The sequence below is a fragment of the Schistocerca serialis genome, chromosome 2 (genome assembly GCF_023864345.2).
Source record: "Schistocerca serialis cubense isolate TAMUIC-IGC-003099 chromosome 2, iqSchSeri2.2, whole genome shotgun sequence".
Taxonomy (NCBI): Eukaryota; Metazoa; Arthropoda; class Insecta; order Orthoptera; family Acrididae; genus Schistocerca; species Schistocerca serialis.
In genome coordinates, this window is record NC_064639.1 from 1124269766 (window position 1) to 1124276499 (window position 6734).

The 6734-nt window shown below is 53.8% G+C and overlaps 20 non-coding genes across 20 annotated transcripts; 7 read left to right on the top strand and 13 right to left on the bottom strand.

Moving 5' to 3' along the window:
- Positions 1-119: 119 nt before the first annotated feature.
- Trnav-cac (transfer RNA valine (anticodon CAC)) lies at positions 120-192 on the bottom strand. Its single transcript has one exon. It is a non-coding gene; the product is annotated as a tRNA-Val (tRNA).
- Positions 193-594: 402 nt separating this feature from the next.
- On the top strand, positions 595-666 carry Trnap-agg (transfer RNA proline (anticodon AGG)). The gene has a single exon. It is a non-coding gene; the product is annotated as a tRNA-Pro (tRNA).
- Positions 667-860: 194 nt separating this feature from the next.
- Trnav-aac (transfer RNA valine (anticodon AAC)) lies at positions 861-933 on the bottom strand. The gene has a single exon. It is a non-coding gene; the product is annotated as a tRNA-Val (tRNA).
- Positions 934-1091: 158 nt separating this feature from the next.
- On the bottom strand, positions 1092-1164 carry Trnav-cac (transfer RNA valine (anticodon CAC)). Its single transcript has one exon. It is a non-coding gene; the product is annotated as a tRNA-Val (tRNA).
- Positions 1165-1566: 402 nt separating this feature from the next.
- Trnap-agg (transfer RNA proline (anticodon AGG)) lies at positions 1567-1638 on the top strand. The gene has a single exon. It is a non-coding gene; the product is annotated as a tRNA-Pro (tRNA).
- Positions 1639-1832: 194 nt separating this feature from the next.
- Positions 1833-1905, bottom strand: Trnav-aac (transfer RNA valine (anticodon AAC)). The gene has a single exon. It is a non-coding gene; the product is annotated as a tRNA-Val (tRNA).
- A 158-nt stretch (positions 1906-2063) lies between these two features.
- Trnav-cac (transfer RNA valine (anticodon CAC)) lies at positions 2064-2136 on the bottom strand. The gene has a single exon. It is a non-coding gene; the product is annotated as a tRNA-Val (tRNA).
- A 402-nt stretch (positions 2137-2538) lies between these two features.
- On the top strand, positions 2539-2610 carry Trnap-agg (transfer RNA proline (anticodon AGG)). Its single transcript has one exon. It is a non-coding gene; the product is annotated as a tRNA-Pro (tRNA).
- Positions 2611-2804: 194 nt separating this feature from the next.
- Positions 2805-2877, bottom strand: Trnav-aac (transfer RNA valine (anticodon AAC)). The gene has a single exon. It is a non-coding gene; the product is annotated as a tRNA-Val (tRNA).
- A 158-nt stretch (positions 2878-3035) lies between these two features.
- On the bottom strand, positions 3036-3108 carry Trnav-cac (transfer RNA valine (anticodon CAC)). The gene has a single exon. It is a non-coding gene; the product is annotated as a tRNA-Val (tRNA).
- A 402-nt stretch (positions 3109-3510) lies between these two features.
- Trnap-agg (transfer RNA proline (anticodon AGG)) lies at positions 3511-3582 on the top strand. Its single transcript has one exon. It is a non-coding gene; the product is annotated as a tRNA-Pro (tRNA).
- A 193-nt stretch (positions 3583-3775) lies between these two features.
- Trnav-aac (transfer RNA valine (anticodon AAC)) lies at positions 3776-3848 on the bottom strand. The gene has a single exon. It is a non-coding gene; the product is annotated as a tRNA-Val (tRNA).
- Positions 3849-4006: 158 nt separating this feature from the next.
- Positions 4007-4079, bottom strand: Trnav-cac (transfer RNA valine (anticodon CAC)). Its single transcript has one exon. It is a non-coding gene; the product is annotated as a tRNA-Val (tRNA).
- A 402-nt stretch (positions 4080-4481) lies between these two features.
- Trnap-agg (transfer RNA proline (anticodon AGG)) lies at positions 4482-4553 on the top strand. The gene has a single exon. It is a non-coding gene; the product is annotated as a tRNA-Pro (tRNA).
- Positions 4554-4747: 194 nt separating this feature from the next.
- Positions 4748-4820, bottom strand: Trnav-aac (transfer RNA valine (anticodon AAC)). The gene has a single exon. It is a non-coding gene; the product is annotated as a tRNA-Val (tRNA).
- Positions 4821-4978: 158 nt separating this feature from the next.
- Trnav-cac (transfer RNA valine (anticodon CAC)) lies at positions 4979-5051 on the bottom strand. The gene has a single exon. It is a non-coding gene; the product is annotated as a tRNA-Val (tRNA).
- Positions 5052-5453: 402 nt separating this feature from the next.
- Trnap-agg (transfer RNA proline (anticodon AGG)) lies at positions 5454-5525 on the top strand. Its single transcript has one exon. It is a non-coding gene; the product is annotated as a tRNA-Pro (tRNA).
- Positions 5526-5719: 194 nt separating this feature from the next.
- Trnav-aac (transfer RNA valine (anticodon AAC)) lies at positions 5720-5792 on the bottom strand. The gene has a single exon. It is a non-coding gene; the product is annotated as a tRNA-Val (tRNA).
- Positions 5793-5950: 158 nt separating this feature from the next.
- Positions 5951-6023, bottom strand: Trnav-cac (transfer RNA valine (anticodon CAC)). Its single transcript has one exon. It is a non-coding gene; the product is annotated as a tRNA-Val (tRNA).
- Positions 6024-6426: 403 nt separating this feature from the next.
- On the top strand, positions 6427-6498 carry Trnap-agg (transfer RNA proline (anticodon AGG)). The gene has a single exon. It is a non-coding gene; the product is annotated as a tRNA-Pro (tRNA).
- The last annotated feature ends 236 nt before the right edge of the window (positions 6499-6734 follow it).

The following is a 6734-nucleotide window of genomic DNA, read 5'->3' on the forward strand; positions in this document are numbered from 1 at the left end:
TGTTGCCATCGTAACTAAAAAATTCAATAAATGTGGTACTTGCAAAACGAAGGGATATGCAGCAGATCCACACACGACGTGGCTCATTGGAGGACAATACGACATAGGCAGGAAAATACTGTTCCCGCCCCGGATCGAACCGGGGACCTTCTGCGTGTGAAGCAGACGTGATAACCGCTTCACTACGGAAACGACGGACCCGAGGAGTCCATCCTTGTTCACTCGAACTTGCCTCAGACTTTCTCTCGTCCGCGAATGCACACACGACAGTTCTTTTGTCAGCCTGGAACCCATCACAGCCGAGGGCTCAAGAAGTCTTCGGGGTGCTCGAGAGGGTGTCTGCCGTAGCACCCCTAACGAGATAGCGGCGTTTCGCGCAGTCGTTATTGCAAGTCATATCAGCAAAAGCAATCACTTTCTCAGCAGCAGGCAGTGCGAGCCCAGCGGCAGCTCTACATGAAGGTACCAATAGCCCAGGAAGGCCGCCGACCGCGGGAATTCGCGCCGCCCCCATCCCGCCAGCGTACACGAGACTTCCAGGGCACCCTGGACGACATCGAGGGACTGGAATATTTGGCATTCGCCGTGTCACAGGGCTCGTTGGTCTAGGGGTATGATTCCTGCTTAGGGTGCAGGAGGTCCCGGGTTCAAATCCCGGACGAGCCCTAGCGTTTTGTGCAAACTGATCGCACGTCAGTGGCTGAGTCAGCGCAAAAAGCTCGCCGTCAATATCAAATGAATTTCTTATTCGATGTGAGCAATTGGCACTCGGGTCCGACGCGTGAAGGCGATTACGAAGGTTTCGGGTACAGATGGTAGCAGATGCAGGTTAGTACGTCTTGCTTAAAGTGATGAAAAAGTGTTTCCGCCCGGGATCGAACCGGGGACCTTCTGCGTGTTAGGCAGACGTGATAACCGCTACACCACGGAAACTGCTTGTGTGCACTTTACTTCACAGACAACTTGTAGTGATGTTGCCATCGTAACTAAAAAATTCAATAAATGAGGTACTTGCAAAACGAAGGGACATGCAGCAGATCCACACACGACGTGGCTCATTGGAGGACAATACGACATAGGCAGGAAAATACTGTTCCCGCCCCGGATCGAACCGGGGACCTTCTGCGTGTGAAGCAGACGTGATAACCGCTTCACTACGGAAACGACGGACCCGAGGAGTCCATCCTTGTTCACTCGAACTTGCCTCAGACTTTCTCTCGTCCGCGAATGCACACACGACAGTTCTTTTGTCAGCCTGGAACCCATCACAGCCGAGGGCTCAAGAAGTCTTCGGGGTGCTCGAGAGGGTGTCTGCCGTAGCACCCCTAACGAGATAGCGGCGTTTCGCGCAGTCGTTATTGCAAGTCATATCAGCAAAAGCAATCACTTTCTCAGCAGCAGGCAGTGCGAGCCCAGCGGCAGCTCTACATGAAGGTACCAATAGCCCAGGAAGGCCGCCGACCGCGGGAATTCGCGCCGCCCCCATCCCGCCAGCGTACACGAGACTTCCAGGGCACCCTGGACGACATCGAGGGACTGGAATATTTGGCATTCGCCGTGTCACAGGGCTCGTTGGTCTAGGGGTATGATTCCTGCTTAGGGTGCAGGAGGTCCCGGGTTCAAATCCCGGACGAGCCCAGCGTTTTGTGCAAACTGATCGCACGTCAAGTGGCTGAGTCAGCGCAAAAAGCTCGCCGTCAATATCAAATGAATTTCTTATTCGATGTGAGCAATTGGCACTCGGGTCCGACGCGTGAAGGCGATTACGAAGGTTTCGGGTACAGATGGTAGCAGATGCAGGTTAGTACGTCTTGCTTAAAGTGATGAAAAAGTGTTTCCGCCCGGGATCGAACCGGGGACCTTCTGCGTGTTAGGCAGACGTGATAACCGCTACACCACGGAAACTGCTTGTGTGCTCCTTACTTCACAGACAACTTGTAGTGATGTTGCCATCGTAACTAAAAAATTCAATAAATGTGGTACTTGCAAAACGAAGGGATATGCAGCAGATCCACACACGACGTGGCTCATTGGAGGACAATACGACATAGGCAGGAAAATACTGTTCCCGCCCGGGATCGAACCGGGGACCTTCTGCGTGTGAAGCAGACGTGATAACCGCTCCACTACGGAAACGACGGACCCGAGGAGTCCATCCTTGTTCACTCGAACTTGCCTCAGACTTTCTCTCGTCCGCGAATGCACACACGACAGTTCTTTTGTCAGCCTGGAACCCATCACAGCCGAGGGCTCAAGAAGTCTTCGGGGTGCTCGAGAGGGTGTCTGCCGTAGCACCCCTAACGAGATAGCGGCGTTTCGCGCAGTCGTTATTGCAAGTCATATCAGCAAAAGCAATCACTTTCTCAGCAGCAGGCAGTGCGAGCCCAGCGGCAGCTCTACATGAAGGTACCAATAGCCCAGGAAGGCCGCCGACCGCGGGAATTCGCGCCGCCCCCATCCCGCCAGCGTACACGAGACTTCCAGGGCACCCTGGACGACATCGAGGGACTTGAATATTTGGCATTCGCCGTGTCGCAGGGCTCGTTGGTCTAGGGGTATGATTCCTGCTTAGGGTGCAGGAGGTCCCGGGTTCAAATCCCGGACGAGCCCTAGCGTTTTGTGCAAACTGATCGCACGTCAGTGGCTGAGTCAGCGCAAAAAGCTCGCCGTCAATATCAAATGAATTTCTTATTCGATGTGAGCAATTGGCACTCGGGTCCGACGCGTGAAGGCGATTACGAAGGTTTCGGGTACAGATGGTAGCAGATGCAGGTTAGTACGTCTTGCTTAAAGTGATGAAAAAGTGTTTCCGCCCGGGATCGAACCGGGGACCTTCTGCGTGTTAGGCAGACGTGATAACCGCTACACCACGGAAACTGCTTGTGTGCACCTTACTTCACAGACAACTTGTAGTGATGTTGCCATCGTAACTAAAAAATTCAATAAATGTGGTACTTGCAAAACGAAGGGATATGCAGCAGATCCACACACGACGTGGCTCATTGGAGGACAATACGACATAGGCAGGAAAATACTGTTCCCGCCCGGGATCGAACCGGGGACCTTCTGCGTGTGAAGCAGACGTGATAACCGCTCCACTACGGAAACGACGGACCCGAGGAGTCCATCCTTGTTCACTCGAACTTGCCTCAGACTTTCTCTCGTCCGCGAATGCACACACGACAGTTCTTTTGTCAGCCTGGAACCCATCACAGCCGAGGGCTCAAGAAGTCTTCGGGGTGCTCGAGAGGGTGTCTGCCGTAGCACCCCTAACGAGATAGCGGCGTTTCGCGCAGTCGTTATTGCAAGTCATATCAGCAAAAGCAATCACTTTCTCAGCAGCAGGCAGTGCGAGCCCAGCGGCAGCTCTACATGAAGGTACCAATAGCCCAGGAAGGCCGCCGACCGCGGGAATTCGCGCCGCCCCCATCCCGCCAGCGTACACGAGACTTCCAGGGCACCCTGGACGACATCGAGGGACTGGAATATTTGGCATTCGCCGTGTCACAGGGCTCGTTGGTCTAGGGGTATGATTCCTGCTTAGGGTGCAGGAGGTCCCGGGTTCAAATCCCGGACGAGCCCAGCGTTTTGTGCAAACTGATCGCACGTCAGTGGCTGAGTCAGCGCAAAAAGCTCGCCGTCAATATCAAATGAATTTCTTATTCGATGTGAGCAATTGGCACTCGGGTCCGACGCGTGAAGGCGATTACGAAGGTTTCGGGTACAGATGGTAGCAGATGCAGGTTAGTACGTCTTGCTTAAAGTGATGAAAAAGTGTTTCCGCCCGGGATCGAACCGGGGACCTTCTGCGTGTTAGGCAGACGTGATAACCGCTACACCACGGAAACTGCTTGTGTGCTCCTTACTTCACAGACAACTTGTAGTGATGTTGCCATCGTAACTAAAAAATTCAATAAATGTGGTACTTGCAAAACGAAGGGATATGCAGCAGATCCACACACGACGTGGCTCATTGGAGGACAATACGACATAGGCAGGAAAATACTGTTCCCGCCCGGGATCGAACCGGGGACCTTCTGCGTGTGAAGCAGACGTGATAACCGCTCCACTACGGAAACGACGGACCCGAGGAGTCCATCCTTGTTCACTCGAACTTGCCTCAGACTTTCTCTCGTCCGCGAATGCACACACGACAGTTCTTTTGTCAGCCTGGAACCCATCACAGCCGAGGGCTCAAGAAGTCTTCGGGGTGCTCGAGAGGGTGTCTGCCGTAGCACCCCTAACGAGATAGCGGCGTTTCGCGCAGTCGTTATTGCAAGTCATATCAGCAAAAGCAATCACTTTCTCAGCAGCAGGCAGTGCGAGCCCAGCGGCAGCTCTACATGAAGGTACCAATAGCCCAGGAAGGCCGCCGACCGCGGGAATTCGCGCCGCCCCCATCCCGCCAGCGTACACGAGACTTCCAGGGCACCCTGGACGACATCGAGGGACTTGAATATTTGGCATTCGCCGTGTCGCAGGGCTCGTTGGTCTAGGGGTATGATTCCTGCTTAGGGTGCAGGAGGTCCCGGGTTCAAATCCCGGACGAGCCCTAGCGTTTTGTGCAAACTGATCGCACGTCAGTGGCTGAGTCAGCGCAAAAAGCTCGCCGTCAATATCAAATGAATTTCTTATTCGATGTGAGCAATTGGCACTCGGGTCCGACGCGTGAAGGCGATTACGAAGGTTTCGGGTACAGATGGTAGCAGATGCAGGTTAGTACGTCTTGCTTAAAGTGATGAAAAAGTGTTTCCGCCCGGGATCGAACCGGGGACCTTCTGCGTGTTAGGCAGACGTGATAACCGCTACACCACGGAAACTGCTTGTGTGCACCTTACTTCACAGACAACTTGTAGTGATGTTGCCATCGTAACTAAAAAATTCAATAAATGTGGTACTTGCAAAACGAAGGGATATGCAGCAGATCCACACACGACGTGGCTCATTGGAGGACAATACGACATAGGCAGGAAAATACTGTTCCCGCCCGGGATCGAACCGGGGACCTTCTGCGTGTGAAGCAGACGTGATAACCGCTCCACTACGGAAACGACGGACCCGAGGAGTCCATCCTTGTTCACTCGAACTTGCCTCAGACTTTCTCTCGTCCGCGAATGCACACACGACAGTTCTTTTGTCAGCCTGGAACCCATCACAGCCGAGGGCTCAAGAAGTCTTCGGGGTGCTCGAGAGGGTGTCTGCCGTAGCACCCCTAACGAGATAGCGGCGTTTCGCGCAGTCGTTATTGCAAGTCATATCAGCAAAAGCAATCACTTTCTCAGCAGCAGGCAGTGCGAGCCCAGCGGCAGCTCTACATGAAGGTACCAATAGCCCAGGAAGGCCGCCGACCGCGGGAATTCGCGCCGCCCCCATCCCGCCAGCGTACACGAGACTTCCAGGGCACCCTGGACGACATCGAGGGACTGGAATATTTGGCATTAGCCGTGTCACAGGGCTCGTTGGTCTAGGGGTATGATTCCTGCTTAGGGTGCAGGAGGTCCCGGGTTCAAATCCCGGACGAGCCCTAGCGTTTTGTGCAAACTGATCGCACGTCAGTGGCTGAGTCAGCGCAAAAAGCTCGCCGTCAATATCAAATGAATTTCTTATTCGATGTGAGCAATTGGCACTCGGGTCCGACGCGTGAAGGCGATTACGAAGGTTTCGGGTACAGATGGTAGCAGATGCAGGTTAGTACGTCTTGCTTAAAGTGATGAAAAAGTGTTTCCGCCCGGGATCGAACCGGGGACCTTCTGCGTGTTAGGCAGACGTGATAACCGCTACACCACGGAAACTGCTTGTGTTCACCTTACTTCACAGACAACTTGTAGTGATGTTGCCATCGTAACTAAAAAATTCAATAAATGTGGTACTTGCAAAACGAAGGGATATGCAGCAGATCCACACACGACGTGGCTCATTGGAGGACAATACGACATAGGCAGGAAAATACTGTTCCCGCCCGGGATCGAACCGGGGACCTTCTGCGTGTGAAGCAGACGTGATAACCGCTCCACTACGGAAACGACGGACCCGAGGAGTCCATCCTTGTTCACTCGAACTTGCCTCAGACTTTCTCTCGTCCGCGAATGCACACACGACAGTTCTTTTGTCAGCCTGGAACCCATCACAGCCGAGGGCTCAAGAAGTCTTCGGGGTGCTCGAGAGGGTGTCTGCCGTAGCACCCCTAACGAGATAGCGGCGTTTCGCGCAGTCGTTATTGCAAGTCATATCAGCAAAAGCAATCACTTTCTCAGCAGCAGGCAGTGCGAGCCCAGCGGCAGCTCTACATGAAGGTACCAATAGCCCAGGAAGGCCGCCGACCGCGGGAATTCGCGCCGCCCCCATGCCGCCAGCGTACACGAGACTTCCAGGGCACCCCTGGACGACATCGAGGGACTTGAATATTTGGCATTCGCAGTGTCACAGGGCTCGTTGGTCTAGGGGTATGATTCCTGCTTAGGGTGCAGGAGGTCCCGGGTTCAAATCCCGGACGAGCCCTAGCGTTTTGTGCAAACTGATCGCACGTCAGTGGCTGAGTCAGCGCAAAAAGCTCGCCGTCAATATCAAATGAATTTCTTATTCGATGTGAGCAATTGGCACTCGGGTCCGACGCGTGAAGGCGATTACGAAGGTTTCGGGTACAGATGGTAGCAGATGCAGGTTAGTACGTCTTGCTTAAAGTGATGAAAAAGTGTTTCCGCCCGGGATCGAACCGGGGACCTTCTGCGTGTTAG